Here is an 18,809-nt window from a genome sequence, read left to right on the forward strand (position 1 = left end):
TTACAGCACCAGTATTTAAAAAAAAAAAAAAAATGCTTCATTAATGTGACAGTTGCTACTTCAGAAGAAAAATGATCAGTATTTTATTAAGAAATCATAATTCTGCTGCATTTCCTTACATATATTTTGCAATGAGTATTATTTTAATTTTCGTCTTGTGTTCACCAGAATTTTTTTTAGTCCATAAGGCCATTAAACGCCATTACCTGGCTCAGTTTCCAGAGTTATTATGATAATTACATATATGTGAAAATGAAAAGTTTGGTAAATATAACAGGTGGCTGATGATTTTTAGTGTGAGAGGGACAAAAATTTAAAATAAAACAAGTTTCATAGGCAGTCCCTACCTGCTATGGAAAATTTTCTTTGGCTAGTGGCATTCAAGCCTCCCTCAGCTATACCAGCCTTATCCAATTGATTGCTGGGAAGAAAACCTTAAAAAGGGAAACAGATCCCTTCTTGCGGAGAAAGAAGATTAAATGTGAAAAGAAAGAGAGAAAGCGTGAAAAAAGAATCTAGACCTTGCACGGTGACTGGTTTTGAAACCTTCCGGGAGCCTTGAATAAAAAGATGACTTCGGACACCAGCACACTGTGGTGGGCCCTCGGAGCAAGAGAGATGTGAAATTTATTTTTAAGGAGTTTAGGACATTTGTCTCTGAATATTCTTCATATCTGGCCTTTTCACAAGAGAAAAGTAAAGAACTAATTTTTTTTCTTTTTTTTTTTTAGTTCTTTGTTTTACCGATGGTCTTTCACTCCATGTCTGTGAAGTGTTGAGTTTTGAGGTCAGAAGTCATTTTGCTTTTGTGCCGATTATATTATTGTCATCATCATCACCATCGTTACTCTCATTATTGAATTCCAGCTACACAGAGAAAAGCAAGAGGGTATCAAGGAGTCCATCCGGCAAAGAAAGTGAGTTCAGCCAGTGAAGAACAGAGCATTTGAATGAAAAGCATGCAAAACAAGGCACAAACCAGTTCATCACACATGTATTGAGCGCCTGCTTTGTTCCAGGCATGGTGGTAGAGCTTGCCAAGTTTATGAACAAAGGTCGCTCCTTTAAGAGGATCACAGTCTTGTGGACGAAATATTTAAACATCCTGGACATGCTAGAAATGCCACAACACAGAAAAAGCATAACAAAGTTAAACTGTTATATAAAGGATGGAATGATTCATTGTGGATAGAAGAATTGAGATCAAATTCATGAAAGAGATAGAACAGTTCGACTGAACCTTGAGGTAGACATTGGATTTAGGCTGGTGTTGCTGGAGAGAAGGGGAAAGGACACAACTTCATTTTGAAGCATAATATACTTGTGATAATGTTCTGCTACATATGAGTGAGTTATAATTATATGTATCATATATCATACGTCTGTGGTGAACACAGATGTAAAATTTCTACGTACGTAGAATTTCTATCATACGTCTGTGGTGAACACAGATGTGTTCATACTTGTGATAATATACTTGTGATATAATATACTTGTGATATACTATAATATACTTGTGATATATACTTGTGATATATACTTGTAATATATACACAAATATACTTGTGATATAATAATATACTTGTGATAATGTTCTGCTACATATGAGTTATAATTATATGTATCATATATCATATGTCTGTGGTGAGCACAGATGTAAAATTTCTACGTACGTAAAATTTCTATCATACGTCTGTGGTGAACACAGATGTAAAAATTTCAACAAAATAAACAAAAATAAAAATTCATCAACAGTTAAAAGATAATATGTAACAACAAGTTTGGTTTATGAGCAACATGCAAGGTTGGTTTAATATTAGGAAATCAATCAATATAATTGATCAATATATATAATTCAATATAATTCATCACATCTCTTGTTCAAAGATAAATAAATATTAAAGTTTTTTTATAAAAAAAGAAGTGGAAATTATAGAAGTGAAAAATACATTCACAGGGAAAAAAATTATAAAATTGACTGAAGGGGAGATAGGACACTGTATAAGGAAGGATCAATCACTAAGCTCTGAAACAAGTCAACAATCATCCAAACTGAACTTCAAGAGAAAAAAGAATCACACACACACACACACACACACACACACACACACAAACAGACCCTGGGTGGTCAATGGGAAAATATGAGGCAGTCTAATATTTGTGTGATTGAAGACTCTGAAGAAGAAGGGGGTGAGGGAAGTGCAGAGAAAATATCTGAATGAATATGGCTAGAAGTTTCTTGAGTTTGGGTAAAAAATGAACATACAAGTCCAAAAATCTCAGTGAAACTAAGCAGCATAAAAATAAAGAAAAACATACATAGTGGATAAACCATAGTAAAATTGCTGCAAATCAGTAGTAAAGGGAAATTCTTAAAAGAGAATATAGAAAAAAAAGACACATCAAATACAAAGATACAACAATAAAAGTATGGCTGACTTTTTATTAGAAACCTCCAGAAAACAATTGAATTGTGTCTTTAAAGAGCTGAAAAGAAAAAACAAATGTCAACCTAGAATTCTTTGTTCAATGAAAATGTCCTTACACAATGGAGGCAAATGATGACTTTTTTTTTTCCAGTTAAACTAAAATTAGAGAATTTGACTTCAGAGACCCTGAGTATATTGAAAAATATTAAAAGTTCTTTAAGTTGAGAGGAACTGATGTCAGATGGAATCTTGGGTCCTTATAAAGGAATCAAGAGGACAGGAAATTAAGACAGTGATATTGGCAATAGGGTAGATAATAATTCAGTGCAGCAGAAGGGAAGTTCCAGGGATAGACTCACATATCTAGTCAGTGATTTGTGATTTCCCTATTCAAGATCAAGTAGGTCAAAGTGGAATCTGAAAGTCCGAACTTACAAATTCAAAGTTACAGAGTTATGGAAGCCCCACCCAAACCGTGAGCGCTTGACATTTGAAGTGTGAAAATATGTTTAAGTGACAGGCAACAATGTCATTACATGGGATGGGTAGAAGGTAAGGAGCCAAGAAAAGTTGGGTTTTTAGAGTTTGCCCAACAGAAAACTACTTTCTGACCGAACTGTACTGCATCTTTTACTGAAAGTGGTTCTATCATTCTCTTGGACAAAAGGAGTCCATTGCATTTCACTTTAGATTGGAGAATACTTTTAAAAATGACAGCGTACTAGTTATCAGTATTATTGAAAGGCCGAAGGATGTTTGAATGAGGTTCATAGTTTGCTTGGAAATAAACATAGCAATTAACGTGTGTTGAGCTGCCACCATTGACAAGCAGTATTTTAAATACTTTCCAAGAATTCTATTTCCATGTCCTAATAGCTCACATGACCACTATCATCGTATTTGAGATGAGAAAATGAAGATCACTTACCCAACATCATAAATCTAATCAATGTAAAAGCTGATATAAAAACCCAGGTAGTTGGGCTCCAAAACCCACACTCTTAACCACTAGTCTGTATCTGCCTCCCCACCAAACAAACGCTTTGGCACCTTCTTTTCTTGGGACCTATTTACCTACATCTGGTTATTACAATTCCTCTTACATTTCCTACCTGGCATACCACTTTCAGATAAGCCCCAGCAGCCATAATGTTTATGTGTTTATGTATCTGAGGCAGCTTTCATCAGATTCTGTCCAAATGTATTCTGCATTCATACTCTACAAAGGGTGTGTGTAACTGGACTATTTGTGAAATACTGAGGCACAAGTTCTCTTGACATCACACTAATATTAGAAACAGCGTTCTCATTTTTTCCAATCTCCTTTAACAAACACTTCCCCACCCTGTAACCCAACGTATATGCTTTCCTTGTTACAGGTCTGTGCAGGGATGGCTTGCTCCATTCTCTGAATATGGGTTGTTGCCTCTCTTTCTGAGTCACGTTTATCGTTACTATTTTTTGGTTTCCTTATTCCCCTTTGTATGAGATATCTAAGTTTCAGAGAAACTCACGCTCGTTTCCTTGTCTTACACCAAACCAAACACTCTCAGAAAACCCACAAAACTCTTATAGTTAACCAACACTGTTGAAGCAAGAACTTGATATGTGTGACTCCTTTATTTGAGCATGTTTAAGGTAAAGCTGAAAATCATTTTGCGAAGTGTGTTAGATACGTACCAGGCTTTAGAGAAATAAAGATGAATTAAGACTTGGTAACTGCCCTCAAGAAGCTGATGACTCAGTGGCAGACCTGTTAATGGACCTTTGTTTATTCCGTGGATTTAGAGAAATCCTAGAAAAGAAAACCCAGCCAGAGGGACACCTGGGTGGCTCAGTCGGTTAAGCATCTGACTTCAGCTCAGGTCATGATCTCACACTCCATGAGTTCGAGCCGCGTGTCAGGCGCTGTGCTGACAGCTCAGAGCCTGGAGCTGCTTCAGATTCTGTGTCTCCCTCTCTCTCTGCCCCTCCCCCTGCTTGCACTCTGTCTCTCTCAAAATAAAATAAAGACCTAAAAAATATTAAAAACAAAAAAAAAAAAAAAGAAAGAAAGAAAGAAAAGAAAACCCAGACAGAGAAGCAAGATCCCTGACATCCAGAGATCCTACAGCTGCAGAAAAAACATCTCTATACATGATGATTGAATCAATTGGCTATTTGTAAAAATAATAAATAGCCTTTGAATACCCACTATATGACAGACATTGTTTTAGTATATTTTTTTAAATACGCCACAGTCTTGGGGCGCCCTGGGAGGCTCGGTTGGTTAAGCGTCTGACTCTTGATTTCGGCTCAGGTCACGACCTCACGGTACATGAGTTCAAGCCCATGTCGGGCTTTGAGCTGACAGTGCAGACCCTGCTTGGGATCCTGTCTCCCTCTCTTTCTGCCCCCCCTCCCCCACTCATACTCTCTCCCCCTCTCCTTTTCTAAATAAATAAATTGAAAAACATTTAAAAAATCCCCACCATCTTATGAAGTTGATTTCTATTATTACTCTCATTTCATAGATAAGGAAATTGAGGCACAGAGAAATAGAGTAACTTGCTGAAGGTCACCCAGGTGTCAGGAGCGGAATTTGCATTTTTAACACGAAAACCACGTCTCTACTAACTGGTTAGTCTCAAGCAAGTTATTTCCTTAAAAGTCAAACAATAGTATTTGTTCAACTTCAAAATATTAAGTGCAATTAACTGAGTGGCTATTATATTTCAAACACCATTTTAGACTCTAAAAAACAATAGTAAGCCTTATATTCATTGGTGTGCAACATTCAGGCCATATATTGAGAAGCCTAGCTAGACAGAAATATATCTATTTATTTCTTAATCCATTCAGTAATTGTTCACTGTCTATTTATTCTGGTTTAGACTCTTGTCCTAGCTCAAGCTGGCATATACATCCATGTACAGGAAACTTTTAGGCCTCAAGAGGTTTACACTACAGACAGAAGAAACAAACAATAAATACATAAATAAGCACACGAATGAAGCCAACTTCTTATAGTATACTCTGCTTTTCTACAACTATCACCATGTGGTAGTTTTTTTTTCATGCTGTAAAGATGTAATGGATCTTTTTATTTTATTTTTTTAATACTTGAGGATATACATCATCCTTTGAAAATCCTTTGTATACTGGAGTACATTCCCTTATTATGATACCTTCCCTCCTGTGTCATAGATACAATTCAATCTGCACTTCTTGCTGTAACCCAGGTGCATGTGGGCTCTTCCAAACAGGTGTACTGCCATTGGATTGGAGTTGGAAGGGGCAAAGGAAGTTGGTTCTGCACACCCTCCTGTTTGCTAGTCAGGGTGGAGGTAAGGCACCTGTTTTAGGGATTCTCAAGTTCAGTCCCTGATACAGAAGCAACAGCGGGGCCAATAGCAGGGGATTACAATGGAGTTTCTGGCATCCGGTGCTGCTGTCCATGAAGGCAGCAAGCAGGAACAGCAACTTTTAAACAGGCCAGCTCTTGAGGCTCCTGGGTGGCTCTGTCTGTTAAGCGTCCAGGTCATGATCTTCCGCTCAGGTCATGATCTTGCGGTCCGTGAGTTCGAGGCCCAGGTCGGGCTCTGTGCTGATGGCTCGGAGCCTGGAGCCTGCTTTGGATTCTGTGTCTCCCTCTCTCTCTCTGCCCTTCCCCCACTTATGCTCTGTCTCTCTCTCTCTCTCTCTCTCTCTCTCTCTCTCTGTCAAAAATAAATAAACATTAAAAAAAATTTAAAAAACAAAAACAAAAAAACAGGCCAGCTCTGTGGTGACTTTAGGCATTCTATGCGGACATTTAACACCAGACCCATTTCTCCTTCTCTCCCAATGATACTATGAGCTGCTGAATGTCAGTTAATATATTTCCTGGAAACTAGATAGCAGATTCTGTTGCTTATGACTGAGATCCTAAACCTATTCAGTAATTGTTACCAGCAGTGGGTGCAGGGACAAGCCTTTGCTTAAATAAGAAACTTGTCTGGCCTGGTCTGAACAGAAAGAATTGACAGGAATAAGAAAATGGGGTTCTGGTAGTCCATTTCATGCAATGCTGGAAACATTTTTTTAAGAAAAAAATTTTTAATGTTTATTTATTTTTGAGAGAGAGAGACAGACAGAGAATGAGCGGGTGAGGGGCAGAGAGAGAGAGAGAGAGACATGGAATCCGAAGCAGGCTCCAGGCTCCAAGCTGTCAGCACAGAGCCCGACGTGAGGTTCAAACACACAAACCATGAGATCATGACCTGAGCCGAAGTCAGATGCTTCACTGACCAAGCCACCCAGGTGTCCCGGGAAGAATTTCTTTTAAGGCCATCAGTGCTCACCCTGAATAACATGCCCATTACAGACAGGCCTTGGAGGACTAAGTGGGCACTGCCTTAGGGCAGAGAGGAAGGCCATAATAGGTGGGCTGCTACCTCCAACTGTGCTGGAGAATGTAGAGGAAAACAAGGTTAGGTTTACATTTTAAATTTTCTGGGGGCGCCTGGGTGGCTCACTCGGTTAAGCGTCCGACTTCAGCTCAGGTCACGATCTCGCGGTCCGTGAGTTCGAGCCCCGCGTCGGGCTCTGGGCTGACGGCTCAGAGCCTGGAGCCTGTTTCCGATTCTGTGTCTCCCTCTCTCTCTGCCCCTCCCTCGTTCATGCTCTGTCTCTCTCTGTCTCAAAAATAAATAAACGTTAAAAAAAAAATTAAAAAAAAATTTTTTTCTGAATACAGCATATTCTGTCCTAAGAAAATGTTTTGGACATAAAGACCTACAACAGTAAACACAGCTGAAAACTGTACAAACTCCTTGACCATGTTAAGATGCAAAGTTCAAGTGAGTAAATTTTTAAAATCTTATTGGCTTTATTCAATGATTCATGAATCAGGTGGCATCCAGTCGAGCTGATAGAGAGGTGTTTCCAAGGAATTGTACAAAGGAACACTTCCACAGGCAGAAGGGAACAGGAACAAAGAAGTTATATTAGGCAAAAAATTAAATTGGTTCTAGTAAGGTCACTTTGCTTTATGGGAGAGCAGGGGTCTGTCAGGCAGATTACCTAATTAGTGCTGATCAAGGGATTCCTGATTAAGTGATATAAGATTGCATTTCTGGGAGAGCTGAAAGTGTAATTTAGCGAAGTCTCAGTTTGGTGATGTGGGGCTTAGCATGAGCGGCTCTACGTGGGGCCTATTGTCTTATTTTTAACAACTATATGAATTATTTAATGAACATGTCACTTGAATTCACAACTCACAAGTTTTATTATGTGAGACCGTAGACTTTGCTTGGGAAAGAGTGAGATGCAAAAATTTGAATGGGCATAGTAAGGAATATTTGAGTCATTCAAAATGCCCCAAACTACAAAACTTCATTGAATCTCCTAGACAGAAGAGGCAATTCCTTCCATTCTGCATGATAAAGTCCTACTAGGTTTGAAGACCATACAATGATCTAACTGGGGTAGCTGTTTTGCAAAGGAGAGCCACCTTTATCACCACAGGATTTTATCATGTCCTAGCATCGCACAGGGGGCCAATCTTAAGAGATTTCCTCCCTAAGTAATCACAAGATATATTCTAGTTTACATTGATTAAATGTGAAAAGTATTTCCATGGCCATAAATTCACAGGGTTCCAGATTAGGGAGGAAGAAATACAATTTTAGATCAAGATGACTTTGATACAGATGCACTTTTCCAGAGATTCTAGATTCAAGGTACTTGCTTGAGCGCTATTTGCTCATTGCGTTGGCTGACATCTGAATTCATTCATGGTCTACACTGAATGAAGTTCGGAGGACAGAAATTCACTGGTACCTAAGAAAGGATTCCAAAGACAGTCAGTGTTGTGGACGTACCTGTGTTACTTTTTACCCCATCCATAGCTCTGTCCCTGAAAGAAAACTCTGAAGTTCTTCTCTTCACCATGATGAAGGGAACACCAGCATCCTTAAAAAGCAGTGCAATGGCCATTTCCATAGGCCATAGATGTTTGGGAGATATTGGCTTTCAGATGGGCTTCCAGATGTCAAGGTGGGTGATAAACTCTTGAAATGACAGAGACCAAAGAGCAGTGCTTACTAACCACACACAGGGTAGCTGCTGTTACCGTGATCATCAGATTGGTTGGTGTCGTTATGAGAACAGTCTGATCTTCAGAGGTCTTTGGCAGTCATTGACTGATGATTGGGTTCCTAGGTTGAATTAATAGGGAAACCTGCTAATTTCCTTTGTGATCCCTTCAAACTCTGAGTCTATTAGATCACCACAGTAGATTCATGGCCACTTACTAATTTTCAGAGTTAACTCAGTTCACAAACCCAGAGGCCCTTGAATAAAGGGGAGACCAGGTACACTTGAGTGTCCTGTGAGAAATCGAAACCACACACACATTAAACTTACACCTAATATTTCCCAAAGAAAGTTGTAGATATTCTTCTTATGATTGTGTCAGAGAGAAAGAAAAATGTAGGGAATTGTTGGACATGGGTCCTTGAGACAACTTTCATTCCTGCGAATTTCAAATTCCACAGTGGAAAACTAGTCAAAATAGGGGCTTATGAGGTAAAGCAAGACGTGGAATTTTTGTCAGACTCCAATGATTGATGACCCACTAGATCTATGAATCTATCTGTGGTTAGTTTTCCAGATCCTGAATGAACAATTAAAATACAATTGGCTCCTTGATTCATCAAGTGGGGGCCACTACATCATGAAAGAGCATGATAGGTGCTTCTCCTCCTGTGCAAAATTGTCAACTGATATTAACACTATATTCCTAGGGGAAATCACAAATATTAGTGCCATTTTCAAAGCTTAAAACGTGCAAGGATGGCGATTTCTTTCATTTCCCCATTTCACTCGTCTTCTTAGACTGTTTGAGAGCTTTGTGGACATGGTAGGCACTGTGTGCACCCTTCAGAACCTCCTTCAGGACAGAGGCATGGCTATCACCTGCTGAAGGTTTGCAGTTATTCCTTCCAAAGAAATACCCTTAGTTAAGAAAGTTGCCTCCTCCAAGGTTATGACCTCTTTTCAGGGCAGCCCACCTCTAGTGATGGGTCTTAGAGGAGGTATAACAGCCTGGCCCTCTTGCTTTAGTTCAGGTCATCTCTCAAGAGCTATCTCAGCTTAAGACTCCCTCGTGACTTTGGCAAAGGCCTTGGTTGCAATCCTATCACAGTTAAATGTCTCCTTCTGCCCAATCCCTATCTTTTCTTACTCCTTCACAGGTGTTCCTGGGAACACTCTATTAAGATTCCTATATGCAAATCTGCTTTTCAGAGTCCATTTCTTAGGGAACCAGGCATATGACAGTTGGTGCCAGGATTGGTCCTAGGAATTAGACTCAAAATGAGACTTTGGAGCTGTATCACCCATCAGCTGGCAATAAAGTCCTCATACATGATGGTGGCATAGCCTTTGGCATGCTGTTATTGTGTAGCTATTAAAACTTTCAATGGTCATGTACTGGGACTGTATACCAGTGGAAGGAGACACACAGGCAGGGGCAATAGTTTAGGTATTTTAGGGGCATAGGGAAGTAGTAATTATAAGGAAAATGAGATTAGATGGCAATTTCTGAATGCCATTCGTGAATTAGGAAGAAGTAGTGAAATTCCGAGGGTAATTACCAATTCAATACAAAATATGAAACCAGAAGCCTCCTTGGAAGGCTCTAAAGGCATTCTTACCTCCTGCAGCTAGAGAGCAGAAAAAGCTGAGGCTCAGACTCAGAACTTAATAATAGAAATAGCAGAACTCCACAGAGTTTGAATTCTCAATCCCAGGAATCCCCAAGATCGGGGTCCCGATAAAGAAATGTTGGCTCTGAGACATCAGGGTTTGTGAACCTGAACGTCTTGAGTGGCAGATTCTCTGAATTCTGAGCCTATTGGAATGGCCCACTATTCTCTCCCAAATGCCAGTGCCACCCCATCCCACCTTCGGTTGTAGATGGTATTGAGGCCTCTGCTTTGTAAGACTACATGTGCTCCGTCATGAGCTACCTTCATCTCTCCTCCTGGCCACCGGACCAGTAGGTAGTATTAGTTCTCAACACTGCCCAGCTGGGGAAGTGCTAGACCTGAGAAAGCGGAAAGCGAGCACGCCCCAAGTGAGCAGCAGGACCTAGACCTCATGCACTGGTAGGAGCTAGTGGCGTATGCATGGGACCAGGTCCCGAGGGTGCTGCATCAGGGAGGTGAGGGGTGCATAAAGTTTGATCAAAGAGGTTTATAAATATAGGAGCACCCTCCTGTCATTCAGGATTTAACATCCTAGCAAGAGTTTGGGAGATGGTGCTAAGAAGCTAGCAGGTTAGCTCCTGAAATCCTAGACAAAGTGATGTTCCATATTAAGTCAAGTAAAAATGCCCAAACTTCTACGGCAAGTGATAAAAGCCCGGGGGGCAGGGATCAAAGGCTCAAAGAATTGGCAACGTTTGAATGGATCTATCATGAAAAGCCAGAAACCAACCACCAGCCAACTTGGTTCTCTGTTGGAGCTTCTGCAAGACACTCCATCTACTAAACAATAAAGAATGTCCTGTTGAGAGGGCAACAGCACCACTGAGAAGCTCAGTGGTCATTATCCTTTACAGGGAAGCCTGATGAGAGAAGACTCATTAATGGCAATGAGGAGGAAACGATCCCAAACCAGGAGAGACAAGTGGAAGAAATGTGATGAGCATGAAGACTGGAGTGGCAGGCTGTGGGTCTGACCTGCAGAGAGCTACAGAGAAGGCATTTAGAAGCGAATCTATCTTGCTTTGGGGTCTGATGGGGGGAGGGGGGCAATGAACAAAGGTGCTGTTCAGTATCTGCAACCAAATATTAAGGACGAATGATTCAGGAGTCTGATGGAAGCTGCTCGTATTCGATTCTTACTGCTGCTGTAACAGATTACCACCAATTTAATGGATTGAACAAATGTTAATTCATTCTCCTATAATTTTAAACGTCAGAAGTCTGAAATGGGTCTCACTGAGTCAAAATCAAGGTGTTGGCAGTGGTAGTTCTCTCTGGAGGCTCTAAGGGAGAATTATTTCCTTGCCTTTTCCAATTTCTAGAGGCCACATGCATCCCTTGGCTCATGGTCCCTTCTGTCTTCAAAGCCAGCACCATAGCATCCTCAAATCTCTCTCTGATTTTGATCCTCCAGCCTCTCATCTGTTCCTCTGAGTCTGACCCTCCTGCCTCCCTCTATAAAGACCCTTGTGATTATATTAGGTCCACCTGAACAATCCAGGATAATCTCCCAGTATCAATATCCTTAACTTGATCATATCGGCAAAAAGGGTAACACATTCACAGGGATGTGGATACCTTTGGGAGTCATTACTCAGTTTATCACACTACCCAAATAAACATGACCATTACTTGCCAGTTTTCAGAACTGAGCCAGATTTCAGAACAAGAACCCAAGGACTAAAGTAGAGGTCAGATCCCCCAAATCAATTACTTTGTAACCCTGGAGCAAGTATACATGGGATGATTTCCTAGTCCTTCTGTAAAGGGACCTATAGTCGTTTACTCAGGGAACCATCCACTGGGAACAGAAGGGTACCCAGATATTTCAAGGACTGTTGGACACAGGCAGGGTCTGATTTGACCTTAATACCCAGAGATCTGAAGGATCATCATGACTTACCTGTTCAAGTGGGGATATACAGGAGCAAAGTAATAAATTGATTCCTAACCCATGTTCATCTTCCTATGGGTCCATTGTCTCCAAAGACCCACCCAGTGGCCATTTCCATAATCTCCTAATCTATAATTAAAGCATATGTGTTGGAGGTTGGCAGAACCCCATACTTTTTCCTGGACCCATGCTAGCATAGCTTGGAAATCCAAGCTGAAGCCTCTAACACACCCCTCTGTGGCCAAGATATTAAATTAAAAACCCATGGTACATGGCAGAGATTAATTCCACCCTTAAAGACCTAAGGGATATGGTGAGTGTGGTCCCAATAATATTCCACTTAATTCACCAATCTGGTTCCTATAAAAAGCATATAAATACTGGAGGTTAATAGTGGATTATTGCAAATTCACACAAAGAGTTGCCCCAATTGCAACTGCTACTTGTATGTGGTACTATCTGTTAGAGCTGATAACATGGACTCAGGTACAATATAGGCAGCCATCCACTGTTGGATGTGTATATTTTCAACCCTACTCGGAAGGAGAGCCAAAAACCAGTTTGTATTCTCATGGGAGGGACATCAGTATATCTATATGGTCTTGCCCCAAGGCTATGTTAACTCTCTATTCCTCTGTCATAATCTGAAGATAGCTGGGTCTTATGATTATGAGTCTTATGTATAAAACATCATAATGACATCGTTCTAATTGGTTGGATGAGCAAGAAGTGTCACGTTTTTGGAAGCCTCGATAAGATGCATGGACAGCAGAAGTTGGGAGATGAAACAATACGAAGGTTCAGGGATCTGCCACATCAGTGAAGTATTTATGCCCCGAAGATCTGGGGCATACCGAGACAATCCCTTCCAACTGAAAGGACAGAATGTTTTGTTTTGTACCTCTCATCCCAAGGTCTGGTAGGCTTCTCTGGGTTTCCGAGGCAGTGTATTCCACACTTGGGAATGTGTCTCTGATCCAGTTATCAAGTAACACAGAAGGCTGCCAGCTTTGAGTGGGACTCAGGTCAGAAGGGCTCTTCAACAGCTCCAGGCAGTGGGATAAGCAGCCTTGCTATGTCAGCAGACCCTGTGGCATTAGAGATACCTAGTGATAAAAGATGCTCTATAGGTTTTACGGCAGGATGGTGTAGAAGAATCACACCATGTGCCGCACAAAATGACACATCGTTTTAAAAACAGCTTTTAAAAATTTTGGCATGCTGCTGGGACCTCATTAGCTTCTCACCACAAGACATCAAGTGACTATGTTGCCAAATTGTCTATCATGAGCTAAGTTCTTTCTGACCCCATTGAACCAGAAGTTTAGGTAGGCCAGGCAACGAGCAAAGTATCAGATTGGTACATCTGGGACCAGGCAGGACAGGGCCAAAGAGCATAAGTAAACTGCACAAGCAGGTGGCATGGACCCTTTATTTCTAGAAGCCTTTAGTCTAGGGATAGAGAAGACTTCCGTCCTTTGCTAGCCCAAGGGTACTTCACCATCCCTTGTTGATATTCCTAACTTTGTCTTCACCTTTCTAAATAGATTCCTCATTAAGAAATCCTCACTTACCAATATTTGAGGATTTCGTGGTTCCTTGATAGGACCCTGATGAATGCAAGAACGAATAACCTGCCTGAGACTACTGACGTGAGAAACCGCACTGACCTGTAGGACCCTTAAATTTTCATTGCTTGAGTCACCTGTTCTCTTACACATGTATGTCTTAACAAGACATCAATGTTCCTTGATATTTTCTGGTCACCTAGCCTTAACAGCATGCCATCAATGTAATTGCCAATGTATCCAGTCAAATGGCAAAATAACCAAAATCCTTGTAGTTGTAATACATGTGTTCGATGACTCAAGCTTTCAATGTTCAGGCAGTTTATAAGTCTGCCTTACGCTTTATTTCCTGCTTGTGTAGGTATTTAAAGATAGCTGGCGGTAACCAGGACTGTCTCGTGTCTATCCTGCACATGTGTGAGGACTTGTAAATCCCCAGGAATAGGTCATAGCCTTTTTAAGTTTCTATGGATATCTCATTTCCCAGATTTTCCTTTCAAATTGTTGGCTAGTAATTGTTTACTGTGGCTGGTATCTCAGAGCCTTAGGTAGCTGTGATATTGAACAATTCCTGCTGATTGTATTTGACAAACACACTGAAGATAGAGTTTTTCCCACTGAACAAGGACTGAATCAGGCCAAATAACACAAGCCCTATGAATTGGACTTTTCCAAGGAGCTGTCAGACAATTCTCTGGTCATGGAGCTTTTTGAGAATGGGAGTAAGCCCTATGAAACCCCACAAAATCTGCTATTCTTGCCAAGAACTAGTAGTTTTTCTTGGATAAACAAATGATCTTCAGATCGTTGTAAGCTTTCAGCCCATTGTCAGAGCTCTGAAGATAATTTTGATAATTTTGCCAGTATTTTCATTGTTTTTTATGAAGGGAAAGATTTATGCAGCTTCTCCCTCGGCCATTCCCTAGTCATTTATCCTGGAATGAATTTATTTACCTTGATGTGCATCCTTCTAGAAGCTATGCTATTTATTTATAGTCATGGTATTTACTTATTTATAATCACAATATTTCACAAAACACTGTCCTGACAAAACTCATATTTTATAGTAAAACAAATGATACAGTATGCTGAAACCAACAGAATTCACCAATTTTATCATATATCCCACTATCCAGAAGCAGAATAGTGGAATAGTCAATTGAAGACTCAGTTATGGAGCCAGCTGGGAGAAACCACTTTGCGAATTTGGGTTATAGTCTTAAGACTGTGTGGTACATAGGCTGAACTAATCATCAATATGTGACTTTGTGATAATTGTTACTTGAATACATGGATCCAGGAATCAGAGATAGAAGTGGGAGTGGTTCCTTGTCTCTCTCTCTCTTTTTTTTAATGTTTATTCATTTTTGAGAGAGAGAGAGAGCACGCACGAGTGGGGGGAGGGGAGAGGAGGGAGGGAGACACAGAATCTGAAGCAGGCTCCAGGCTCTGAGCTGTCAGCACAGAACCTGATGTAAGGCTTGAACCCATGAACCATGAGAGTCTCAAACCAGGCCATATTTACCCTGGGCTGCTCTCAATGAGTGAGCACAGCAGATGTATTTGAAAAGTCATTTTTACATATGATGAAAGATGGCAGTTGTCTCAGGATCATTTATTGATAGTATGTTTCCAAGTATGTGTGAGTTCATTTCTGGAGTCTTTTGGTGTTGTCCTAGTGGTCAGTGTATCTATCCCTTCACTAATACTCCCTTAATTGCTACAGATTTATAAAAAGATTTGAGACATGATTTGACTAGTCCTTCAAATCTTCTCCTCCATCCTCCTCCTTTACAAAAAAAATTAAAAATTAAAATAAATAAATAAAAATTAAGTTTATTTATTTTGAGAGAGTGAGCAAATGGGGTAGGGGCAGAGAGAAAGGGGAGAGAAAGAATCCCAAGCAGGCTCCACGGTGTCAGTGTCGAGCCCCATGCGGGGCTTGAACTCATGAGCCACGAGATCATGACCAGATCTGAAGCCACGAGTTGGATGCTTCCCTGACTGAGCCACTCAGGCACCCCTCCTTCTACTTCTTCTTTGTCTTCGTCTTTGTCTGGTCTATCTTGAGACTGCACTTTTATATACATTTATAAATACTCTTTTAAATTTAAAATTTTTAAGTCTTGAGAAATTCCACATTAGGACATGTTCATATTTTAATTTAAATTTTATTAAATATAGATACATTCAGGGAGAATTACTGTATTATGTTGGGTCTTCCTATCTATCCTCTCACCTTAATTGTTGTCTTCATTAATATCTTCCCCAAAACTTAGTCATTTTCTCCCAAATGGTCTGGAATGCTACTTTTTAAAGGAAAAAAAAATCCAATGACGCCAAATCATGGTGTAAATATGGAATAACCACACACACACTCTTCCTGGATAAATGGAGGATAGGGGAGCTATTTTTTTTTTTCTTTTCTTCTTTTTTTTCATTAGGGCCCACTATATACTCTTTGCCTGGGGTTTTACATGCATTATTTTATTTATTTCTCACCTCAGTGGAAATATTTTTGATTCCATTTTGTATATCAATAAACAAGGTTCAAAGAGTTATGGTAGTTTGTCTAAGTTCCCACAGTTGGAATGTTACAGAGCTGTAACTGGATACAACATTAACACACCCTACACCGATGCTTTTTCCAACATACCAAATGAAACGAACAGTCAATAATGAAATAGGAGAAAACTTTGTAATCTTAGGACAGTTTTGCAAAAGCTGGGAGTAGCTTAAAAACAAACATAGAGGTAACTCACGGGGTAAGAAAGTTTTAAACAGGCAATAAGACAAACTATAGCCTAAGACACTGGCTGTCCCAATCAGGAATAATCACATGAAGGCCACTGAGCTGGATCAGTATACCACATGGGTTCGTTAAGTGTCAAATCTATTGAAAGCATAAGATGGGGGCACCTGGGTGGCTCAGTCGGTTAAGCGTCCAACTTCCGCTCAGGTCGTGATCTCGCGGTCCGTGGGTTCGAGCCCCACACTGGGCTCTGTGCTGACAGCTCAGAGCCTGCAGCCTGCTTCGGATTCTGTGTCTCCTTCTCTTTCTGTCTCTCCCCTGCTGGTGCTCTGTCTCTCTCTCCTTCAAAAATAAATAAACATTAAATTTTTTTTTTAAAAAGCCCAAGACAAAGGAGTCAGATTTGAATTAGTTGCAAATCTGAACAGTAGGCAGTAATGTAGATGAGGCTTATCAAGAAACTGGAATTTTCTCGGATATAGCGTTTCCCATGAGTTTTTAGCAAATGGGAATTTAAGTTCACAATATTAAGGTGCAAAAAAATATGTCATTTTGTTTCTAGATTAACTTCAACCTGCTCCAAGCACTACCGTTTTAGGCTTTCATTGTCTTTGAATTATTTTGTTGTCTGTCAGCTCATCTCAGTTCTGTAAACTGTAGAAAACTGATAGCATTGAAAATAATTCGTGTCTGTAGATATGCAAGTGCATTCTGTCAGGTGAAAAGATAACTGATTTTTCTTCCCACTATGTCAAAAACTTATTTTGCATCTAGCCGTTCATTTTTGTATGCCTGACTGCCTCTTAAATGTGTGGTGTTTGGAATTCTCCTTTAGAGACATTGTATTGGTTCCCTCATGAATTAAGGAGTTAAATATATCTTTAACAAGTGTGCATTTTATTTCTGAGAGTTGTGACGTTACTTCTTCAAAAAACATTTGCCCCTTTCCAGGGTCTAGGTCATCTGACTCCAGCGCCTACATTTTTCACCATAATACGATGCTAACTCCTTCGTTATGGTAACAGGTAAAGTTTTTAGTGCAGTAACTGCATCAGACACTCCGCTAACAGCTTGGAGAACATAAGCATGTTGCCTAAGTAAAGTTTTACAAAACCACAGGAAAGGATTCAGATTCGTTTTACTCCTGCACTCCAGCTCTTTTTTCTTTCTTAAAAAAAATTTTTAAAGGTTTATTTATTATTGAGAGACAGAGCATGTGCATGGGAGGAGCAGAGAGAGGGGAGGCACAAAATCCAAAGCAGGCTCCAGGTTCTGAGCTGTCAGCACAGAGCCAGACTAGGGGCTCGAACTCACAAACCGTGAGATCAAGACCTGAGCCAAAGTCAGACACTTAACCGACTGAGCCACCTAGACGCCCTTCCTGTATTCCAGCTCTTAAACATGATCTTAGATTTCCTCCTCCAGCTCTTTCATAACCCCCCAGATTTTCTGTTTGATCAAGACTGATGCAAGGATCCATATTTCAGAGTTGGCCTCATTCCAGAGTCGCACTGCCTTCACGGGGTAGGTAGAGTAGATGTCTTTGCTCTTTATTTAGTGATGTGGAACTAACTGGGGAAGTTAAAGGGCTTGATCAGCATCACGTAAGTACTGAGGGAAGCAATCCGAACCTTCCAATTCTGAGATTCTGAATTCTATGTTGCTCTGTTGGAGGAGGAGCCTGTCAGGTCACCCCCCAGGCAGGTGATAATGCCCAGCAGGAGAGCCGACTTCCGGGTGACCCGTCTCAACATAATAATCCTGGAGTGTTCAGCAGCCCTGGAAGGACTGATCCTGTGGTGTTAAGCCAACATTTGACCACTGCTCTAAGATTTTTATATCTTACCATTTATTAGGGACACATCGATGCAGCAACATTTCCCAAGGCTTTCTTTATATCTGACATCCAAAGAGTTTATGGTCTAGAAGAGAACAGTGGGCGGTACACCAAGCCTTGCAAATAATTTATCAAATTTAAAGTTACCTTTCTGTGAATGAAAGTTTCCTGAGTCTACCCTAAATGCGAGGAAGGGTCTAATGTGATACAACCATAATCCTATCTTTTTTTTCCCCCGACAAATTCATCCTACTTCTTCAAGCCATTATGAAACTTCTAGCCTGCTTGAAGGTACTCTCCAAATAACTATTTCCTTTCATCCTGCCTGGGAGAATTCCTGCCAACTCACCGTAGATGTCTTTTCCTTTTCAAATATTCATTTTCGTTCTTGCAATGGGTGTCCAGATATTTTTAACAAGAGCTGCCCGGAGCCCCGCGTGTCACGGAGTGACACTGCAGAAATTCCAGCTGTATTGTCTAAATTCAGAACTTGAAATTCAGCTCCAGGGGCGTGGGTGGAGTACAGCAACCATTGTTTGCTAAGCCTCGTGCTCTCACGACTGCTGGTTTGGACCGCCCTGCTCTGTGTGCCTTTC

The 18,809-nt window shown here is 40.5% G+C and overlaps 1 long non-coding RNA gene across 1 annotated transcript; it reads right to left on the minus strand.

The window, feature by feature from the left end:
• Nucleotides 1–7,897: 7,897 nt before the first annotated feature.
• Nucleotides 7,898–18,753, minus strand: LOC115509699. The gene is made up of 3 exons (XR_003967461.1): nt 18,563–18,753; nt 12,958–13,144; nt 7,898–8,461 (listed from the first exon to the last, which is right to left on the minus strand). It is a non-coding gene; the product is annotated as an uncharacterized LOC115509699 (long non-coding RNA).
• Between the last annotated feature and the right edge of the window lie 56 nt (nt 18,754–18,809).

This window comes from Lynx canadensis, chromosome A3 (assembly GCF_007474595.2).
Source record: "Lynx canadensis isolate LIC74 chromosome A3, mLynCan4.pri.v2, whole genome shotgun sequence".
Lineage (NCBI taxonomy): Eukaryota > Metazoa > Chordata > Mammalia > Carnivora > Felidae > Lynx > Lynx canadensis.